The sequence below is a fragment of the Ranitomeya variabilis genome, chromosome 5 (genome assembly GCF_051348905.1).
Source record: "Ranitomeya variabilis isolate aRanVar5 chromosome 5, aRanVar5.hap1, whole genome shotgun sequence".
Taxonomy (NCBI): Eukaryota; Metazoa; Chordata; class Amphibia; order Anura; family Dendrobatidae; genus Ranitomeya; species Ranitomeya variabilis.
In genome coordinates, this window is record NC_135236.1 from 259199116 (window position 1) to 259219749 (window position 20634).

A 20634-nucleotide genomic window follows, 5' to 3' on the forward strand; every position below is an offset into this window, starting at 1 on the left:
CATAAAAGGAGATAAACTCATGTTGTGGCCACCATCTTCCCCTGACCTCAACCCTATAGAGAACCTTTGCAGTATCATCAAGCAAAAGATCTATGAGGGTGGGAGGCAGTTCACATCAAAACAGCAGCTCTGGGAGGCTATACCGACTTCATGCAAAGAAATACAAGCAGAAACTCTCCAAAAACTCACAAGTTCAAAGGATGCAAGAATTGTGAAAGTGATGTCAAAGAAGGGTTCCTATGTTACCATGTAACTTGGCCTGTTAGGGTGTTTTGGAGTCAAATAGCTTTTTGTTCAGTGAATGTGACCTCCTAATGCTGCAAATTCCACAAATGAGCATTTTCAGTTCTTTAAAACATATCAAATATTTAGAAATTCTACTGTGCCTTAATTTGGAACAGCGCATTTTAAGTTTTATTCCTTTTGGAGATTATACTGTTATCATTGGGAGGTTTCTTCAATAAAATTTGATGTATACGCTAACGGGTGATGACTTTTATTAGACTGACTGTCATTTGCACCGACCATTTAGGAAAATCCGAGAAAAAAGTCATTTGCAAAATAATTTGGAACACAGTGTAATATTCTAAGAATAGTGGGACTGCAGTATGGGGGCTTAACGTGAACATTTTAACTAGGAATAAAAACATAACCGCTTTACAATGTCTGCCATATTAGACCTTCCTTCTTTTCTGGATGAGCTGGTTCAGACGTTAGCTGGGTTGAGCCCTTGACTTTGAGCCAACATTGGCCTCTTCGTAAGTCTTTATTTTGCTTGTGTTGGAACCACAAGACGGAAAAAAAAAAAAAAAAAATTATGAGCACACTGGGCATTTTGCCTAAATGTAACTTAACACAAGGTGGAATTGAAAGCAAAAGTGCGTTAAACTCTACAAGGATATTATCAGAAATCTACGCAGGTAGAAAACAAGCAACTTCTGTCCGTTTCATTACAGCTACGGTATGGCTCCTCTCCCTCCACGCACGTCTCCGTCCAAGAAAAGCAGAGGAGGCCTGACGGCGACAGATTTCGAACGCTGTGCATGGCTGCTTCTTTCAGCTGGCACGGTATAGGTTAACGATTTCAGCTTGTTATATTTGGGAATTAAGAGGCTGGGGGGTGGGGAGCAGCTTATTTTGGATTGGCGAGCCTACAGTACGCAATTATCAGGTTCCAGGCTGTTACTAGAACATTATCGGCTTGCACAAGACATGATAGAAGGAAGATTGCGACTCAATTCTCTTCTAATTAAAAAGGTGTGCCAGACTTTCACATGCCGAGGATAATGAACAGCTGCTTTTTTGTTCTTTATTTCACTTTAGGGTATCTTCCTCTTTATGAAAATCTCTGTAATCTAATTAGGTGTCTTCCCAGGTTTAGGTTAAACGCATTTTATCTGTAATTTAGACACAGCCGCTGGTGGGAAAAATATCATATTCAAGAGATGCAGAATTGATGAAAGGTCAACATCGCTCTCTTTCTGGAGAATTTAATTCATGTAATGGAACCTGTGGTGCAATGAAGGGTAAATGAATTACATCCTATAATTACTCTTTTTGCTGCTATAGATTTGTATCCAATCAATCACACAATAGGACAACTCAAACATTATTTTATACTTTGCCGATTTTCTCCAGTCAAGACCTCATGTAGATTCGAGTACTATGGATCCGGACAAGGGCCGATTTTATGTAGAGCTTTTTGTAATCACGATGGTTTACACATTTTTTTTTTTCCATTTTTCTACAGCTATTCTTCCCTGTACGTATCATTTCTACGGGTGAGCATTACTGTACACCGGCGGCACACTGAGCTGTACATTCTCCGTATGCCTCAATGCACACAGCTCTTTAGACTGCAGGAGGCCTTATACATCATCCCCACTTGTGACTGTTCACATATTTTATCCAGAAAGGTGGGGGGAGGGGTGCGGATCAAGCTCACAGGAAGCAAAGAAAAGATTTTTAAAGGGGTTGTCTGGCCTTAGGGTACAAGTCAGCTGTCACCATGTGACTGGAGACTTTAGGATCTTCACATGGTACCACTGCTGTGGAGTCATTGTCCATTTTGGTGGAGTTGGAGTCAGAGTCTGTATAAAATGGACCAACTCTGAAAATACAGTACAGTACAATTAAGGATGTGTTGAATGTTTTTTCATAAGAATTTGAGAATGTTATGAAATGTCCTATAAATGTTTGTTCTGTTCCTGATCTAAGAATCCGGGCATTTAGTTGAGCTGAATCTGTGCTGCACTTTATGCACATGCTCAGTAGTGAAGCTCCTCCTCCAGTGCTGCGGAGTTGCAGTCAGGGAAATGAAGGACTTACCGACTCCACAACCCTGCATCGCATGCACAGTGAGCTGTGAGGGTGCATGTCCACGTTCCGTAATGACAGCGATTTGGACGGAGCGGAAAACCTGCTCCGAACAAAGCGCCGCCCCTTCTGTACGTGCAGTGATTCTGGATGTGTTCATTACACACCCTCTACATAGGACCCTGTTATTTACCTTGTGGTGGCGGAGCGTCGCCGAAGGTAAACAGACATTCTGCGTTATAAAAAGACGCATTGCATGTTCGGAAACGCAGGGCCGCCGGATGCGTGTTCGCACGTATAGTGGAGACAGGATTTCATAAAATCCCCTCCACTATGCTGTAACATCTGGACGCTGCGGGTTGAGCGCTGCAGCTGTACGCAGCGTTCAATCCGCAGCTAATCCGGATGTAATGCGGCCCGTGGAAACATACCCCGAGGATTCTCCTGCGTCGGCAATGGGAACTAAGGGGCGCGTGACCGCAAGTATGTGATTTGCATAGATGCGAGCGATGTGAGGAGTCACAAGTCTGCAGTCACATACAGTGACTGGAGACTTGTTCTTCAAGGCGTTGTCCAGCCTTGGGTTACATGGGGCAGAACATAACCAATGTGCAACTGTCTATGTAGTAACAATTTATACCTCTGACCAAGAACTAAGTGCAATGTGATCAGACCTTGGAATACGCAAAGCACAAACGCCACATGTATAAGATATTATAAAATCATCTCACCAACACCTACAGTATGGCAAGCTTATACTCACACAAACGGTCCAAAAAAACTGGAAAACCAACTCCGCCACTAATTAAAAGTGTTTTACCACAAACAAAGTACATTCTACCTAACAGATCTTGGAATGAAAATAAGTTCCACAATTATGTGTGGATTATCTCAGCACATGGACTTTTTTTTTTTTTATAAATGAGCCCCAGCTATGTACTGTGTAATGACTATCTGACCGTTATAGGAACATGGTCTGACTATACCCCAGCTCCTGGGAAGGGGAGGAAGCAAAAGAGAGTAAACAGACATTGCAGCATGGCATCACAGCAGATTCTTTCTGTGAGATAAAATATCTTTTTAAAACAGGCAGGGAAATGTTTTACCTCACAGAAAGCAGCATCTCATTTCAACGCAACCCTGTTTGTATACTCTTTTGCTGGTATGATCTAACCATGTTCCTAAACAGTCAGACACAGCACATCTACATACTGTATCATCTCATGATTAAAAAGTGCTTTGTTCATGGGACAACCCCTTAAAGTAAGGGCTTATTCTCACAACTGCATCGTGGCCTTTTTCTATGGTTCATGTTATGTCCAGAATTTCTGGCCAGACCATTGGTAACACACCCTGGAAAATTTAGCAGCTATACAGTCACATGAATAAGACCCAAGAAGAAAATCGTAACCCATTTGTCATCACATTACAGCAGAGAGTGCTGATGTCTCCCAGCAGCACCATGAACAACCTGAGGTTTCTTGTTTACCAGGCAGCCGAATTGTATTTTATTTGCAAACTTAAGAAAATATTCTTTTCCTGCCTAGAAGGGAATGTATTTGGTTTCTGACGCCTTTACAACAGCCTATAAATCATCTTTACTGCTCTTCTGCTTAGTGGCAGAAACTTCTAAAGATCATTTAATGTTATACATGTGAGATGTGGAAATTTATTGAGGAATGAGGTTTCTCTGAAGGCACTAAGGATTTTATCAGTTTCCCCTCTCTGTAGACTTTATGCATTAGTTACATTCTTGGAATGCAGAGATTGCAATACTGGGCCATACACGGATGAACAAGCAAAGTGAAAAACTGATGTTGATTGAAGTCAATGAATGCTCATGTGCAACAATCCAAAACAAAGACAAACCAATCTCACCAATCCAAGACTCAGAATATTCTACTTATAGCAGTACCTATGTGTTATAAAAGTTTTTAAACTGGTTGCCCCATCTGGGATATTTAAGGCATATCCTCAGGAAAGGCCGTGAATGTCCTGCATCTTTTTTTGTGACCAGGGATACTGCCGGGAAAGGAGATATGGCTGCGCATGCGCGGCTCGCTCTATTCACTTACAAGGGCATTCTAAGAAAAACAAACTAGCCAAGTGAGTTCGTCGAGTTTCCGAACTGCCACACAAATGAATAGACAGTGCCACTCACGTGCAGCCATCTCTCTACTTCAGGTAGTGCCCTATAGGGACTAGTTCTCCAAATAGATATGGATCCCTCCACTGGGACCAGCACCCATTAACATTTTTGGCATAGCCTATGCAAAACTGCTTGCAGTGCTACATAGGTATTTTTTTAATACCTCTACAACTATCCTTTCTGTAGGGTTTAGCAGGAGCATGATTGAGAAAGTGAAGTTTTGATCTCTTTAACACTGCTCTTACAACCCCACTTTCAAAAATGTTGGGGTGCTGAGTAAATGTAAGAAAAACAAGATTGCAAGTATTTGTGAATCTCTTTATATTTTATTCACAATAGATCACACCAGAAATTGAAAATTAGACATTTTTTCTCATTTTGTTGAAAAAACTTAACTCATTTAGAAACTGATGGCAGCACATCTCAAAAAAGTTGGAAGATGGTTCACAAAATCCTGGAAAATAAGGTATTAATGAAAAACAGCTGGAGTGTCAATATTCAACACTCATATACCTGTATAAAAAGCATGTTAGAGAGGCAGAGTCTCAGTAGCAAAGAAGGTCAGACAGGGCTTCATGAATCAATGAACTGTGCTTCAAAATTGGAGAACAATTTGAGAAAAATGTTCCTCAGCATAAATTTGTAAAGACTTTGAATATCCCATCATCTACAGTTCATAATGTGAAAAGATTCAGATATTCTGCCGCCAACTATTTGCACAATGGACAACGCTGTTTGTTAATACTGAATACTTGGGATCTACAGGCATTCAGGTGGCAATGCATTAACAACAGGCATGATTCAGTCATAAATCACTATATGGATTTAGGAAAACTTCCTGTAGTTATCTGAACGCAGTTCACTATGCAATCCACAAATCCTCTATCGGGAGAAAAAACAGCCAAACAACACAATCCAGAAACACTGCCATAATCACAATAATCAAGATAATCAAAATTTGAAACTTATTATGGAAACCACAGACGTCGTGTCCTGCAAACTCAAAAGAAAAGGGACCGTCCAGCTTGTTATCAGCGCTCAGTTCAGAAGCCTGCATCTGTCGTTGTAGAGTTGCATTAGGGCCTATGCCAGGGGCGTCTTACACATCGGGAAACACACAGTGTTGAGTATTATATAGGTTTTATAACAGGACATGCTCCCATCCAGGTGTCTATTTCAGGGAAGGCCTTGCATATTTCAGCAAGACAATACTAAACCCCATAATGCTTGTTCTTCAGACCATTCACCAATATGGCGAATTATGAAACTAAAAAAAACTATCAGATGACCACGGACCATTGAGCAGCTGGGATTGTACAAGTATCCAGAAGACAGTGCCTAATGCTGATGTGCTCTGGGCTATCTGCAGAAAGTGCTCCACACACCTCCCCTCTGTTCGAGTGATGGTCATAGTGCCCAACCATATGCCAAGTACCGCCAGCACGCCAAACAAGCAGGAGGGGTTGTGTCACAATAGAGAGCCAATGTTACCTTAGCGTTATGGAGTGCCTTCTTGGCATCTCAGGAAGGGGCATGCTCCAGATTAAAACGCTCTCATTCCTGTTGCTGCTAAAACCCTACAGGTCTCCTACCCCCCAGGGGCGGACATATCATTGGTGCAACCTGTGCACCAATGTCGCACAGGGGCCCAAGAGGTAAGAGGGCCCATTTCTACCTCCAAAGCAAGTGTAACTTTGCATATTTAGGAGCTTTTGGTCTGGAAAGGGTCCATATATTGTTCTTGCAAGGGGCCCTTTTCTGTCTGTGTCCGCCAGTGCTCCTACCCAGTGCTGTTTTACATGGTCAAAACTGCCAAAATGCGCCTTTTCAAAGCTTCATTAAGACAGCATCAGTGTGCTGGATCAGATTGTCAGTTCGTCCATTTTCACCATCAGCGATTTTCTTGTATGCCCTAAAAAATTGCAAAGCCTTACCTACACATTACAATGTTAAAAGCAGATAACATTGTGTGCTGTCCGAGATTTTCACAGACCTATAGACTCGTAGAGGGTGATTTTGATCCCTGACCCAGATGAAAAATGACCATGTCACCGTGAATTTTTGCAGACACACGTGGTTTTTTTTTTGTTTTTTTTGTTTTTTTTTTGGGGGGGGGGGGTGTAACAACATGGTCATGTGAACAGCTTCATAGACTATTCTGGGTGACTGTTCGATTAGTGAAAAATATGGCTAAAACAAATACGTGAAAAACAGATGAATAAATGAGGCCTAACAATATGCTAAAGCACTACTGGAGCTTAGTGTCCTATGATCTGTGCATCTATCAGCTGGGCACAGGCTATGTTCAGCGCCGATCCTGTACGGCACCTCATTCAGAAACAGACCTCTCGGTGCAATTCTCACAATATGGGATTCTCGGACATTGGTTTGAGTCCTGATCTGCTGAAAGGCTTTACCGAAAACTTTAGTGTACAGAGTCAGCATTGTAGGCAGTCATTACTCCATGGTATGTGGTACATCACATTGGTGCCCATCTCTCCCAGAAGCAATACTTCTAGGTGAGAATACTACCTCAGGTAAGGAAAATCTTTTAGAGGCCTTGTGATGTCCATGACAGAAATACACACGGAACATACACATAACATATACTACGGGCCCAATTTATCTAGACGGGCATTGTTCATGCCGGTGAAGGGACGTGCTGGAGTCAGGCTCTCCGAATTCATGAAGAGATGCACACGTCTTTGTGAATAAGGAGCGTCTGATGAGTAGGGTGCGCCATGCCCGAAATCTCACTTCAGTCGGAAGCTGGAGTGAGTTTTCTGCCATATGGAACACCAAAGAGTATCATAAATTAGATGTAATGTGGCGTCACACCCCGCCATTACCTTGTCCCACCCCAGCACTGCCCATTTCACCAGAGCTGGGAGAAACCAGCGTGAAAACGCCAAAACTTGCAGAAGTGCCGTAACTCAAAGTTGCACCCAAATTTTGCGACTTTTCAAAACTTTAACAGCAGAATTCTGTCCTGAAAGTTTTGATGAATTGGGCCCTCAGTCTACAGACCACGAGACAGGAAATTATGCACCATTTAGTCATGGAGTGGTGAAGTTTTCTGCATCTTCATTCAAAGCATTTAAGGAACTGTAACAGTTAATAGAATTAATTAACTAACGTACAATGGTAGTTAAGCCATTTCAGCAGACAATGTAATTAAACGAAATGTCAGGCTACATATGGGGCGGCTATAAACACAGCTGTCAGAGCTAAAAACATGTTCAGAGGCAGAGCAACGTACGTTAACGTAATACTTGGAACACCTCTGAATACTGGGTATTAAAGTTTGGGAACATTAAGCCATTTAAGTCCACCTTATAATAATAATAATGTAATAACACATAAAAACATTCGAGCACTACACGTGACAATGTAAAATCAGGCCATGATCTTTAGGATTGAAGCTTTAGGAATAAGGTGAATATATTAATATAAATGGAATATATGCATAAGACCATCGTAGACATCACACCCAGCAATGAGCGCAGATCAGCACTCGGGAACCAACAGAATAATGGATAATAAATAGTGATGCCGAACACATGCGAGACATGCAACCGCGGGGACTGGAACATGGTATTCGAGCACGCCGATGATGCACGTCGAAGATACGCTACTAGCATACGAGCATTCACGGATAGCACCTTTTCAGAGCACGCTCGCTCATCACTAATAATGAAACATTTCGTTTAGTGCAAATCATTGCGCCCTATAAGTGGACATAGAGGTGTAAGCATTAGTGTAGTGAGGATAATTCTTGTAATAGACCGGTCACGCAGCTATTACCTGCTTAACTACAGGAATAATAGCCAATGATTCTCACATCCTGCTCTAAATGTCTCTGACAATAGAGCTGTAGTCATAGCAGAGACAACAGCATACCATGCTTTTCCTACAAAGCAAACATCGTCACCCCATTAGTTGAAAACGAATTTAAAAGTCCATCAGGATGGTTTCTTATGGAAAAAAGACAAGTTGTGTTGCATTACAGTCAGCAGGGAGAAAGCAATAAGGGACAGCAAACGATGGGGCTGGAAATAAAAATCCAATCCACTATTACATCATGTAAATTGGAATTCCTAATCCCCATCATTTTATAGGTAAATGGCACAAATAGCTCTCTAGGTGCTGGACCCACTACTGCTGGGTGTACGGGCGACAAGGGCAATGTCGGGGCTCCTGCGCTTTAGATCATACAGTTTAGGAGAATTGATTGACTACCAACAAGTCTGATATAGCACATGTTGGCATTCCCCATAATATAACAATACTGGAGCATCTCTTATAAATCGGGCCGTACACAGGAGACAGCTATTGGCGATTAGTTAAAGGGGTTGTCCGGTCTAAAATGAACAGTCTGCACTCACTTAGTGACTGCAGACTTTTGGATCCTCCCAGTGAATGCACTGTGTGTTGGAAAGATTCACTGTCCCCAGGAACGGCGGTCAGGTATGCGATATACATACTCCCGGGCCGAACGCGTCTATTGGCGCGGCCTCGCTCCACACACTTGTATTGCGAGAGGCCGCACCTACTAGACGGGTTCTGCCCCGAAGTATGTATATCGCACACCTGAGCGCCGCTCCTGAGGCAGACGACGGCACACTGTTTGTGCTGGGAGGATTCATAAGTCTGCAGTCACAAAAGTGACTGTTTCCATGTCTACAGAACAATCGCAAATTTGATCATTCTCTGCACATAGACCATCATTGTTCTTGGCAGCACATCTCCTTGTTACACAGAATTTGTGCTGCTCAGGATGCAAGCTTTAAAATAATTTCACCAGACAAATACGCATTTTGCTTGTTCGGAAAATTGTCAAGTTGTTTCCAATGTATAAGTATATGAGGGGACAGTACAAAGACCTTTCTGATGATCTTTTTAATCATAGACCTGAGACAGGGACAAGGGGGCATCCTCTACGTCTGGAGGAAAAAAGGTTTAAGCATAATAACAGACGCGGATTCTTTACTGTAAGAGCAGTGAGACTATGGAACTCTCTGCCGTATGATGTTGTAATGAGTGATTCATTAATTAAATTTAAGAGGGGACTGGATGCCTTTCTGGAAAAGTATAATGTTACAGGTTATATATACTAGATTCCTTGATAGGGTGTTGATCCAGGGAACTAGTCTGATGGCCGTATGTGGAGTCGGGAAGGATTTTTTTCCCCCAAGGTGGAGCTTATTATTTGCCACATGGGGTTTATTTACCTTCCCCTGGATCAACATGTTAGGGCATGTTAGGTTAGGCTATGGGTTGAACTAGATGGACTTAAAGTCTTCCTTCAACCTTAATAACTATGTTACTAGGTTTAGAAACACGGATGGATAGTTGGAAAATAAGTGTTAATAGGGTCACTTATTACCAATTATCAAGCAGTGTAAATGGGCCCCTCTCTCCCAGGATCTCCATACGCAAGTGCTCAACTAAGTGTATATTTTCAACTGGAGAAAAAAAAAATCCTCACCTGCATGGGGCGCTAAAACTCCAAGTGTCCAATCCTTCTCTCCCCTGATTCTTTCGGATTCAGAGGGTTCGATTGATTTTCCTCTAATGTACATTGGTGCCTTAAGAAGTCTTCATTGCGTTGTTCCTATTTTATTCCCCAAGAAATGTATCAATAAATTGACAATTGGGCATTAACATTTCCTTTTGTCAAGGTATGTCTTGGACACTGGTAAGATCATCATACATTATGTTCGGACTATCGAGGGCACATGTGAAGTATACATGGCCCACTCACTGGCGTGCATCAGCCCATTCATTCATACGATCCGATGACCTATCCTAGATCGATCGAGTGATCTACATTGGCGGCATGCAGGAAATCCCTCCCAAGGTAGACGGACAGACGCACTGGGATTTCAGCACATCACTGTTACCACTTCTTTTTAGATTTTTACGGTTCCAGAAGTCACAATGTGGAAATGAGAGCTTCTTGTACAAATCCTTTTATGACATCAGTTGTTAGAAAGTGTGATATCTGTTAGAAGTGTTGGCACCGTCTGGCAGCTTCCTAGTCACGAAACGAGAGTGAAGACGAGAAATACAGCCAAAAGGAAATATTTCAGCATTCACAAGTCATGCAAAGTGCCTCCTATATGTAAAAATAGTCACTTACTCATTATTGTGCAGGAAATTATTAGCACTTAAGCTGCGAGACAAAAAAAATGCTGAGAGCACATACATACATTAATTACGGTACATCAAAGCTAAATTTCCAGCAATAGAAAAATAAAAAAATTATGCGTGACCTTAATGCCATTATCTCAGTGAGGCCCATGTGAAAGGAGGGCGCTACATATTAGTGGAGAACACACCTATTGCAATGTTTAGTGCACAGGTATGGGATATATATCTTTGGCGCTGTGAAAACCAAAACTTCAATGGGTGCAACAAAATAAAGCCGTTCCAATTATGCGCTAATGATTCCGCTTTCCACCAAAGCAAGGGTCCGGTTCAAACGAGGGAATGAAAAGTGGCCGATTTTTCATCTATATGTCTGTTGTTTTTTTGTTTAGTTTTTTTTTTTTTTTTTTACACCCGTATGGCAGTTTTATACATCAGTTACAAATATAGTAATAGGGCAAATACATTTCTCTATATTAATAATTGCAACAGATCTATACAGAACCAGATGCGGCATAGATGGCGGCCATACGAGATTCATTTAATGCCTCTATTGAGTTTAACAGGCAAGTGGAAAATGGAGCAGAATAGTGGTTGCTGTGATTTTCAACATGCGGTGTATACGCCATTCCCTAGCATGGTCAGCGTGCTGCTTGGCATACAGGCGGCACATGGATGAATGATATGCTGAACAAGGGTGGGGTGCGGGCTACAGCAAAAACTATACAGATGGATAAATGCCACCCTAGAAAAATGCCACACAATGTAATGTAAACGTGTGGCGAATAAAAATCTGGCAATTTTAGGCTTGTCGGCTTGTGTTTTCATTGAACTTTTACATACAAATTATTTTGACATGGCGTCATACAGTCAAGCTGCCTGCATAACGATATGTGAAAAAGAAGTTTGAAAAATATGTAAATCTGGTCCCTGGGGGGCACGTTATTGGTACGCTAGCGGTCAACATCCTTCACGTAAGCAAGATCATTGAATTACATGCACGCAGGGAACAGGAGTGGGGGAAGGGAGGACACACTACAGTACACTGGGAGGAGGCCAGGGCTCAACGGCACGCCAGGGCACACTCGCATCTAGCTGGGGTTTTGCATGAACATTTCCTACACAAATGTAACATGGTTATTATTAGATAACTAGGTTCACGGGCTGAGGTACAGTAGAGCAGATCCATGTGTACTAGATTTGCAGTTAGGCTCATCTATCTCGCAGGGAGCGCCACTTCCAGGTCGGCTAGTGGTCTTCTTTCACTTAAACTACAAGCGCAGTTTTTCCAAACTAGCCCGGCTTATATGTGTGGTCCAGGACATTGATATTGTTGGTCTAACTTTGGGGTTGGTCATCAATATCAGATAAGTGGGGTCTGACACCCAGCACCCCCAATCAGCTATTACCATGTCACACTGTGATCGGAACCAAATAATGTATGGAGCAACACCTCTCTGTACACCGCGTAACGACCGGTCTTGTGCACTGCAGCTCTGTCCACCGGGTAATGACCGGTCTAATATAATGCAGCTCTGTACACCAGGTAATGACCGGTCTAATAGACTGTAGCTCTGTACACCAGGTAATGACCGGTCTAATAGACTGTAGCTCTGTACACCAGGTAATGACCGGTCTAATAGACTGTAGCTCTGTACACCAGGTAATGACCGGTCTAATATAATGCAGCTCTGTACACCAGGTAATGACCGGTCTAATAGACTGCAGCTCTGTACACCAGGTAATGACCGGTCTAATATAATGCAGCTCTGTACACCAGGTAATGACCGGTCTAATAGACTGTAGCTCTGTACACCAGGTAATGACCGGTCTAATATAATGCAGCTCTGTACACCAGGTAATGACCGGTCTAATAGACTGCAGCTCTGTATACCAGGTAATGACCGGTCTAATATAATGCAGCTCTGTACACCAGGTAATGACCGGTCTAATATAATGCAGCTCTGTACACCAGGTAATGACCGGTCTAATAGACAGCAGCTCTGTACACCAGGTAATGACCGGTCTAATATAATGCAGCTCTGTATTCCAGGTAATGACCGGTCTAATATAATGCAGCTCTGTACACCAGGTAATGACCGGTCTAATAGACTGCAGCTCTGTACACCAGGCAATGACCGGTCTAATAGATTGTAGCTCGGTACGCCAGGCAATAACCGGTCTTGTAAACCACAGCTTTGTACACGGTTAATGACCGGTCTTGGTTACTGCAGCTCTGTATGCCATGTAATGACCAGTCTTGTAAACCACAGCTCTATACACGGGTAATGACCGGTCTTGTGCACTGCAGCTCTGTACACCGGGTAATGACCGGTCATGTATACTGCAGCTCTATACACCAGGTAATGACCGGTCTTGTAAACCACAGCTCTATACACGGGTAATGACCGGTCTTGGGTACTGCAGCTCTGTACACCGGGTAATGACCGGTCTTGTATACTGCAGCTCTATACACCAGGTAATGACCGGTCTTGTAAACCACAGCTCTATACACGGGTAATGACCGGTCTTGTGCACTGCAGCTCTGTACACCGGGTAATGACCGGTATTGTATACTGCAGCTCTATACACCAGGTAATGACCGGTCTTGTAAACCACAGCTCTATACACGGGTAATGACCGGTCTTGGGTACTGCAGCTCTGTACGCCGGATAATGACCGATGTTGTATAGTGCAGCTCTGTACACCAGGTAATGACTGGTCTTGTATACTGAAGCTCTGTTAGGCTGCTTTCACACATCAGGTTTTTGTTCCGGATCCGGTGCATCAGTTTTTTACAATTTACGCCGGATCCGTTTTTTGTAAATTTTCCGGATTTAGCCTGAAACAAAAAAACCTGATGTGTCAAAGCAGCCTTAACTGGGTAATGACCAGTCTTGTGCACTGCAGCTCTGTACACTGGGTAGTGACCGGTCTTGTATACTGCAGCTCTGTACACTGGGTAATGACCGGTCTTGTATACTGCAGCTCTGTACGCTGGGTAATGACCGGTGTTGTATATTGCAGCTCTGTACGCCGGGTGATGACCGGTCTTGTATACTGCAGCTCTGTACACTGGGTAGTGACCGGTCTTGTATACTGCAGCTCTGTATGCCGGGTAATGACCGGTCTTGTATACTGCAGCTCTGTACGCCGGGTAATGACCGGTCTTGTATACTGCAGCTCTGTACACTGGGTAATGACCGGTGTTGTATATTGCAGCTCTGTACGCCGGGTAATGACCAGTCTTGTATACTGCAGCTCTGTACACTGGGTAGTGACCGGTCTTGTATACTGCAGCTCTGTACGCCGGGTAATGACCGGTCTTGTATACTGCAGCTCTGTATACTGGGTAATGACCGGTCTTGTATACTGCAGCTCTGTACGCCGGGTAATGACCGGTCTTGTATACTGCAGCTCTGTACGCCGGGTAATGACCGGTCTTGTATACTGCAGCTCTGTACACTGGGTAGTGACCGGTCTTGTATACTGCAGCTCTGTATGCCGGGTAATGACCGGTCTTGTATACTGCAGCTCTGTACACTGGGTAATGACCGGTGTTGTATACTGCAGCTCTGTACACTGGGTAATGACCGGTGTTGTATACTGCAGCTCTGTACACTGGGTAATGACCGGTGTTGTATACTGCAGCTCTGTACGCCGGGTAATGACCGGTCTTGTATACTGCAGCTCTGTACGCCGGGTAATGACCGGTCTTGTATACTGCAGCTCTGTATACTGGGTAATGACCGGTCTTGTATACTGCAGCTCAGATGTCATACAAGCGGATGAGAGACGAGTAGCAGTAGCTGAGAATGACCAATACACAAGGTAGATTTTTATATACTTGTGGGTTTATTATTGGACAACATGGGACATGCTAACAGGTTGATCAGTGCGGGAAGCAGATATTAGGCATCACCATCCCCATTCCATCTCACCACTCCTAATTTGATACTGATGACTGAAACTCTGCTCACACTGAGCTCAAAGTGTCCCTCAGAGGTATATGCCAGGAAGATTTCCAACGTGTATCTCTCAAAGAAAGCTCAGACATATGCCACTGTACAAGCATATATGTTCACTTCATCTGTAAAGGACTGCTATGCAGAAGATGGAGAAAACCGGTATGCTGAGGCATTACTACCCAGAGGCCAGGACAGTCCAATGGCTGAATAGAGACCTACAGAAATGTTTGATGTTACGATCAGACAGTGGGCACAGAGCCTAAAAAAGACAACTAAAAAGCAAACCATAACAGCAGTACAATGTGCACAAAGCCTGTTGAAGCCATTTTGGCACTTGGGAGTCCCCACAGCGTTAGCACTGAAGCCCCATATTGCAGAAGGTACAGCCCTATCAGGGGCACAATAAGAACAGTATGGTCCATAGATTGCTATGAACATTGTGCATAATGCTCCAGAAAACTTTGGGATCATCAATAAATCCATGTGCATGATCACCAAATGAGGAAGAATTAGTTGGTATTTGTAATTTATCCGTTGGTGATAACTAAACCACACCAGCAGTTATCATAGTGCTTTATTCTACAGGACCGTGTAAAAAAAAAAAACATATTGTGCAGTTTTTTGGTCTTTTTTTTTTTTTTAAATGACATCATCCTTTTTTTGCAGGCAGCATCAAATGTGGATTAAGTAGGTTCCCAAACTGCAAAGTGACTCCGCGCCGTCTCTATACAGTGATCCTCGTACTCTGTCTATAGTACGCACACCTTTATATGCAGTGAAATTAAAGCTACTCAAGTATCACGGGTCTATGAGACAAATGCCCTGGTGTACACTTCAGAGGTAAGCTCTCAGACGCAGGACACAACTATGCAGACATGGATTACATGCTCACGGTGATGGCAGCAACAATGAAGGAAAGATTCCTAAGAAGCACTGATGAAGGACGAACTGTCACGCACATTTTGGGACCAGTCACAGCAACATAAATTTTACATAAAGCCAGCAAAAAGAAACAAAATGCATGACAAACTCTTTGAAGGCAAAATTGTAAACTTCAAGTGAAACAACCATTGTAACCAAGGACTTCAAAGCAAAGTCTGTAAATGGATCACGTACAGTACAGAACGCCTCTCTGGTGAGACCGTGCAGTATCCGAAGCTACACAAGGCCTCTCTGGTGAGACCGTGCAGTATCCGAAGCTACACAAGGCCTCTCTGGTGAGACCGTGCAGTATCCGAAGCTACACAAGGCCTCTCTGGTGAGACCGTGCAGTATCCGAAGCTACACAAGGCCTCTCTGGTGAGACCGTGCAGTATCCGAAGCTACACAAGGCCTCTCTGGTGAGACCGTGCAGTATCCGAAGCTACACAAGGCCTCTCTGGTGAGACCGTGCAGTATCCGAAGCTACACAAGGCCTCTCTGGTGAGACCGTGCAGTATCCGAAGCTACACAAGGCCTCTCTGGTGAGACCGTGCAGTATCCGAAGCTACACAAGGCCTCTCTGGTGAGACCGTGCAGTATCCGAAGCTACACAGGGCCTCTCTGGTGAGACCGTGCAGTATCCGAAGCTACACAAGGCCTCTCTGGTGAGACCGTGCAGTATCCGAAGCTACACAGGGCCTCTCTGGTGAGACCATGCAGTATCCGAAGCTACACAAGGCCTCTCTGGTGAGACCATGCAGTATCCGAAGCTACACAAGGCCTCTCTGGTGAGACCATGCACTATCTGAAGCTACACAAGGCCTCTCTGGTGAGACCGTGCAGTATCCGAAGCTACACAAGGCCTCTCTGGTGAGACCATGCAGTATCTGAAGCTACACAAGGTATGATTGTGCCCGACTGCAACCCACGAGCCAATGTTTTCTTGGCCTGACACTATGAACTTCCATTGGGATCAATGCAAAAGAACAAAAAATAAATGTGGCCAGTTTGTAGTTGGGGATTGTACTTCCTTGCACTAAAAAATAGTCGGAAATTGAAGCTGTGAAGCACACGAGACATACTGGACCCTATGGATCAGACTTATTGTGAATGTTATCGGAGTGTATTTTTGTGCTATGTAAACTAGTCATCGGTTTTTAAAAGAATACCCCTTTACAGGATATTTCTGGTCTAAAAAGAAAGGTACCGGTATGTTGACTTCCATTGAGAGAAGCCATGTGTCTCTTCAGCACATAACAACAAGTACCAAATCCCATACATGTGGTCACATGATCAACCACTAACATGGGGATTACAGGGGAGTCGTGACACTGCGCGCACTACAATATGTCATGAAATGACAGCCTATGGACAGAGTGGCTACAGACTTTTCTGCTCAGCCCAGAGAACCCCTTTAAATGGGGTTGTCGACTACTAGGACAATCCATTCTTGATCTAAATTTTTGGCCCCAATAAAAAAAAAAGCCTATACTCCCCTCCCATGCTGGCGCCATTCCAGCAGTGTCGGCACTAGCGCGGTGCTTATGACACATGACCTTGGTGCCCAATCAGCGCTGGCGTCACTGTACCCGCCTTCTGTCAACTTGCAGCTGATCCCGGATTTCCTCTTCATGTTCAATTTGACAGAAGGTGGGTACAGTGACGCCATTGCCGATTAAGCACCGGGGGACACGTGTCACAACAACCGCACGCCAAAATTTCCACTCACCTGTACATTGAAAAGTTCCACCCCATTCGAGTCTTTTTTCAATCTATGATCCTCTAGCCACTAGGTGGTATTGAATGAATCAATGAGATTAATTTTTGTCTGATGCAAGATAATCCTAAAGCAGCATGATCCTGCTAATACATGTTATGTAATGGATAATCTAAAAGTCTAAAAAAAATTGTTTAAAATTAGGAAATGGCTGCTTATGGGGACAAGATGTCAACTTGGCCATGGACTCAGCATTCATACATAGTCCAAACGTCGTTTCCTAGCCTCCTCCTGTCAGAAAGGCAGATGCACGGAACATCAGGCGCTGCGCAGCTTTAGAGCTCTGAAGCCGATCACATAAGCAGAGCAGGACTGAGAGTCTTACACATAAGAAGACCGGCTTTCGGATGATAGATACTTCAAATTAAGAGATTATCTCATATTCTCATGGTGCTGCAGGTAAGGAGCGCAGTCGCACTGTCTTTGAAGTAGAGAACTGGATTTAAATCCCGCTGCCTGCTCGCTTTGTAACTTTAGGCAAATCTACCTTTATCTGAGTACTTCAAGCAATATAAAGATGTAAGGAATCCTAGAATTCTGATGATATGGTGAAAAAAAGGAAAGTCTTATCCAAATAAATTTGATTTTCATAAAGACACAAAAGGAAAAAAAACAAGTCAGTCAGCGAAACCAACATAAATGCTTAGGTATCGAACTTTTCACGATGGATCCGTCACGGGTGCTGTAATGGCTGCCATAGTGTCATCTGTCACTCAGACTTTATTGCATGTGTTTAACCGATGTGTTATAAACAGCTCATGACGTATACGCTAAATAGATGCCAGTGTCGGGCATTTGCCACAGCTTCCGTATAATGAGCAGCATATCGGGACCGCCAAATATACTAAATAAATTAAATGTGAAGACATCCTATGACGATTTTATCTATAGGGTTATTCTATCTTCTTCAGGAGCACACTGCTCCCCTGCCTTCCTGCTCGCCAGGGGCCAATTAGCTCCTGGTGATTGACCGTTTGGACCAGCAACATGGTTGAGCTGCTGGCCCAAACGACGGCCAAACACATTGGACATTTCTAACGGATCCTGACAAACTGAGTAGGTGCACACGAGTTCTCTCCATTCGAGAAAAACGGTCTGACTATTCTGATCCGAGTGACATCAGATTTTCTAAGAGGTGGAGAGAAGAAAAAAAATATTTTCCCGCCCTCTCTATTCTGGCAGAAAATTGGACTGCGCTCAGGAGGTCATCCGAGTGCAGTCTGAAGTTTTTCATGGACCCATAACCTTGCAATGCTGACTTAAATCAGGCACTTGGAGCATAATCAGACAGGTTTATGATTTTTTCCTTATCCAAGGAAAAAATTGGACAATGTGCACAGCCCCATAGAATATCATGGGTACGAGTGTTATCCGTGAAAGCCATGGAGAGCACCTGTCCGATCAGTCATGCACACGAACCCTTTAATGGTGATCCACCCAGAAAAATCTAATGACATCTTGCCAGATGGAAAGAAGCATAGGGTTAAATTTTAACGTGACCGAATCCATGCAGTTTTCTCTGGGACAAGCAGCTCATCTCCTCCCTAATGAAGGTTGGTGCCTGCAGAATATCCTAGGACCAGAAGACATTCGAGTGTCAGCAGAACCAATATTTCCAGGATTCTTATCAATTATTCACAACTATTTGCCCAACGTTACAGCCTATAAAATGTGTTATTGCAGGCTGGTGAACGCAGGGTTTACTTCCGTCACAATAAATTCATTACAGTGCCCACTTCAATTGAGATTATAACACTCAGCGCAGTTTACAGCTTTTAAACGCCTGACTATTTATTTATTAAGGCTCCTCCACTTTCCCTGCAATTCCATCAGTAACTCAATGAGCTAGAGAACAAAGCTTTAGTTAAATGGTAGCCTCGAGGGAAATGCATATGCCCGGGAGGGGGAGGTTTATTTTCCTATACATTAATAACAAAAAAAAAAAAAGTCCTGAGGAGGAGTATACTGATGTTCTCCTTGTACTTCACCTTTCCTGTACCACCACACTAAGTACATTGATGCCCACCATATCTCTCCGTGCTGCATGGAAGAACTAGGTTCCTCATTTTAAATAAGGTTTTCAATGACTTCTCTACAGAATAATGCAAAATGTGAACAACAAAGCAAACTAAAAAAAACAAAACAAGAAACTTTGGTTTTAAAACAAAACAAAAATAATGCGCTTAAGACTGGTGTTGGGCACATCAGCGTTAATTAACAAAAGCACCACTGGAGCAAGATACGTTTATAAGACCTAATTCACATGTTCCTATGTAAACATGTATGTGAAGAAAATGGAACCAGTGTCATCCACGTGTCCAGTGTTTCCACTTATGGAACAAGGCTTATATAACAAGGCTTTTCTTATCCTTTCCCATGTTAAACACAGACAGCACATAGATGCCATCCGTGTGCTGGACGTTTTTTTTCGTGGACCCATAGACTTTAATTGGACCTTTTCATCACTGATACCGGGAAAAAGCATCCAGATTTAACGGTCTGTTTATGGACCGGCCCAAACTCAACAGCTTTACAAAATGCTCAAGAGGTTATTCAACCAAAGGGCCAGTCTGGAAATTGTGGCCCATAGATAGACCGTGAAATGCGGGCACATGACGCTGGCCTCACTAAAGTCCCTGTGCATGACTTTCTGAAGTCCAGGATTTTCTTGGAGTCACACCCGAGTACGCCATCTCAAAAATAGTCAAAACTGTGTGCTTGCCCTAATGTCTTACAGTCCGGGCTCATGCACTGCAGAGCTGGGGGTACTTGTCCCAGATTAATTGGTGCCTCACCTTTTATGCTGTACCCTGTCCTCCTCAAGCCAGAATGAGCAGATCTTGCAGATTTGGGGCAAGGACTAATTGATTCTCATCTTGCCTCCTCCTCCCCTCTAGTACAGCAAATTAATTACAAAAAAAGGACATTAAATCCCTGCCCGTCCTGCAAGTGAACAAAGATACTGATTCTACATGGGAAAATTAGTGCAGTTTTACAAAGCACAGTGGGCAATCTAACAGGTAGTGGGATGCAACGCAAAACCCTCTGATGAGTTCCCCTTAAATCACAAAACATCTCCAATAAAACTGCCACATGTGAATAAACGCTAAGGACCAATAGACCAAAAGAAGCATCAAGATCCAGAATTCAGTGACACGAAATCCGCACTGATTAGAACAATCCACATTATATTTTCCTCCATTCTCGCATCCGCTGCTTTTGACAAAGAAAAATCCTGTTACACTGCTTCGCTAGCATGACCTAATTGAACAACAAATGCGTCGTATCAACGAGCCATGAGACTTTATATAGAAAGGATTCACTAAAGAAAGGTTTAATTACCATTTACGGGC

General features: G+C 43.3%; 1 protein-coding gene across 11 annotated transcripts in view; it reads right to left on the bottom strand.

Annotated features, from left to right (window-relative positions):
* NEO1 (neogenin 1) overlaps positions 1-20634 on the bottom strand; it is a 175527-nt gene that overhangs the window by 147914 nt on the left and 6979 nt on the right. The gene's annotated exons all lie outside the window — the stretch shown is intronic.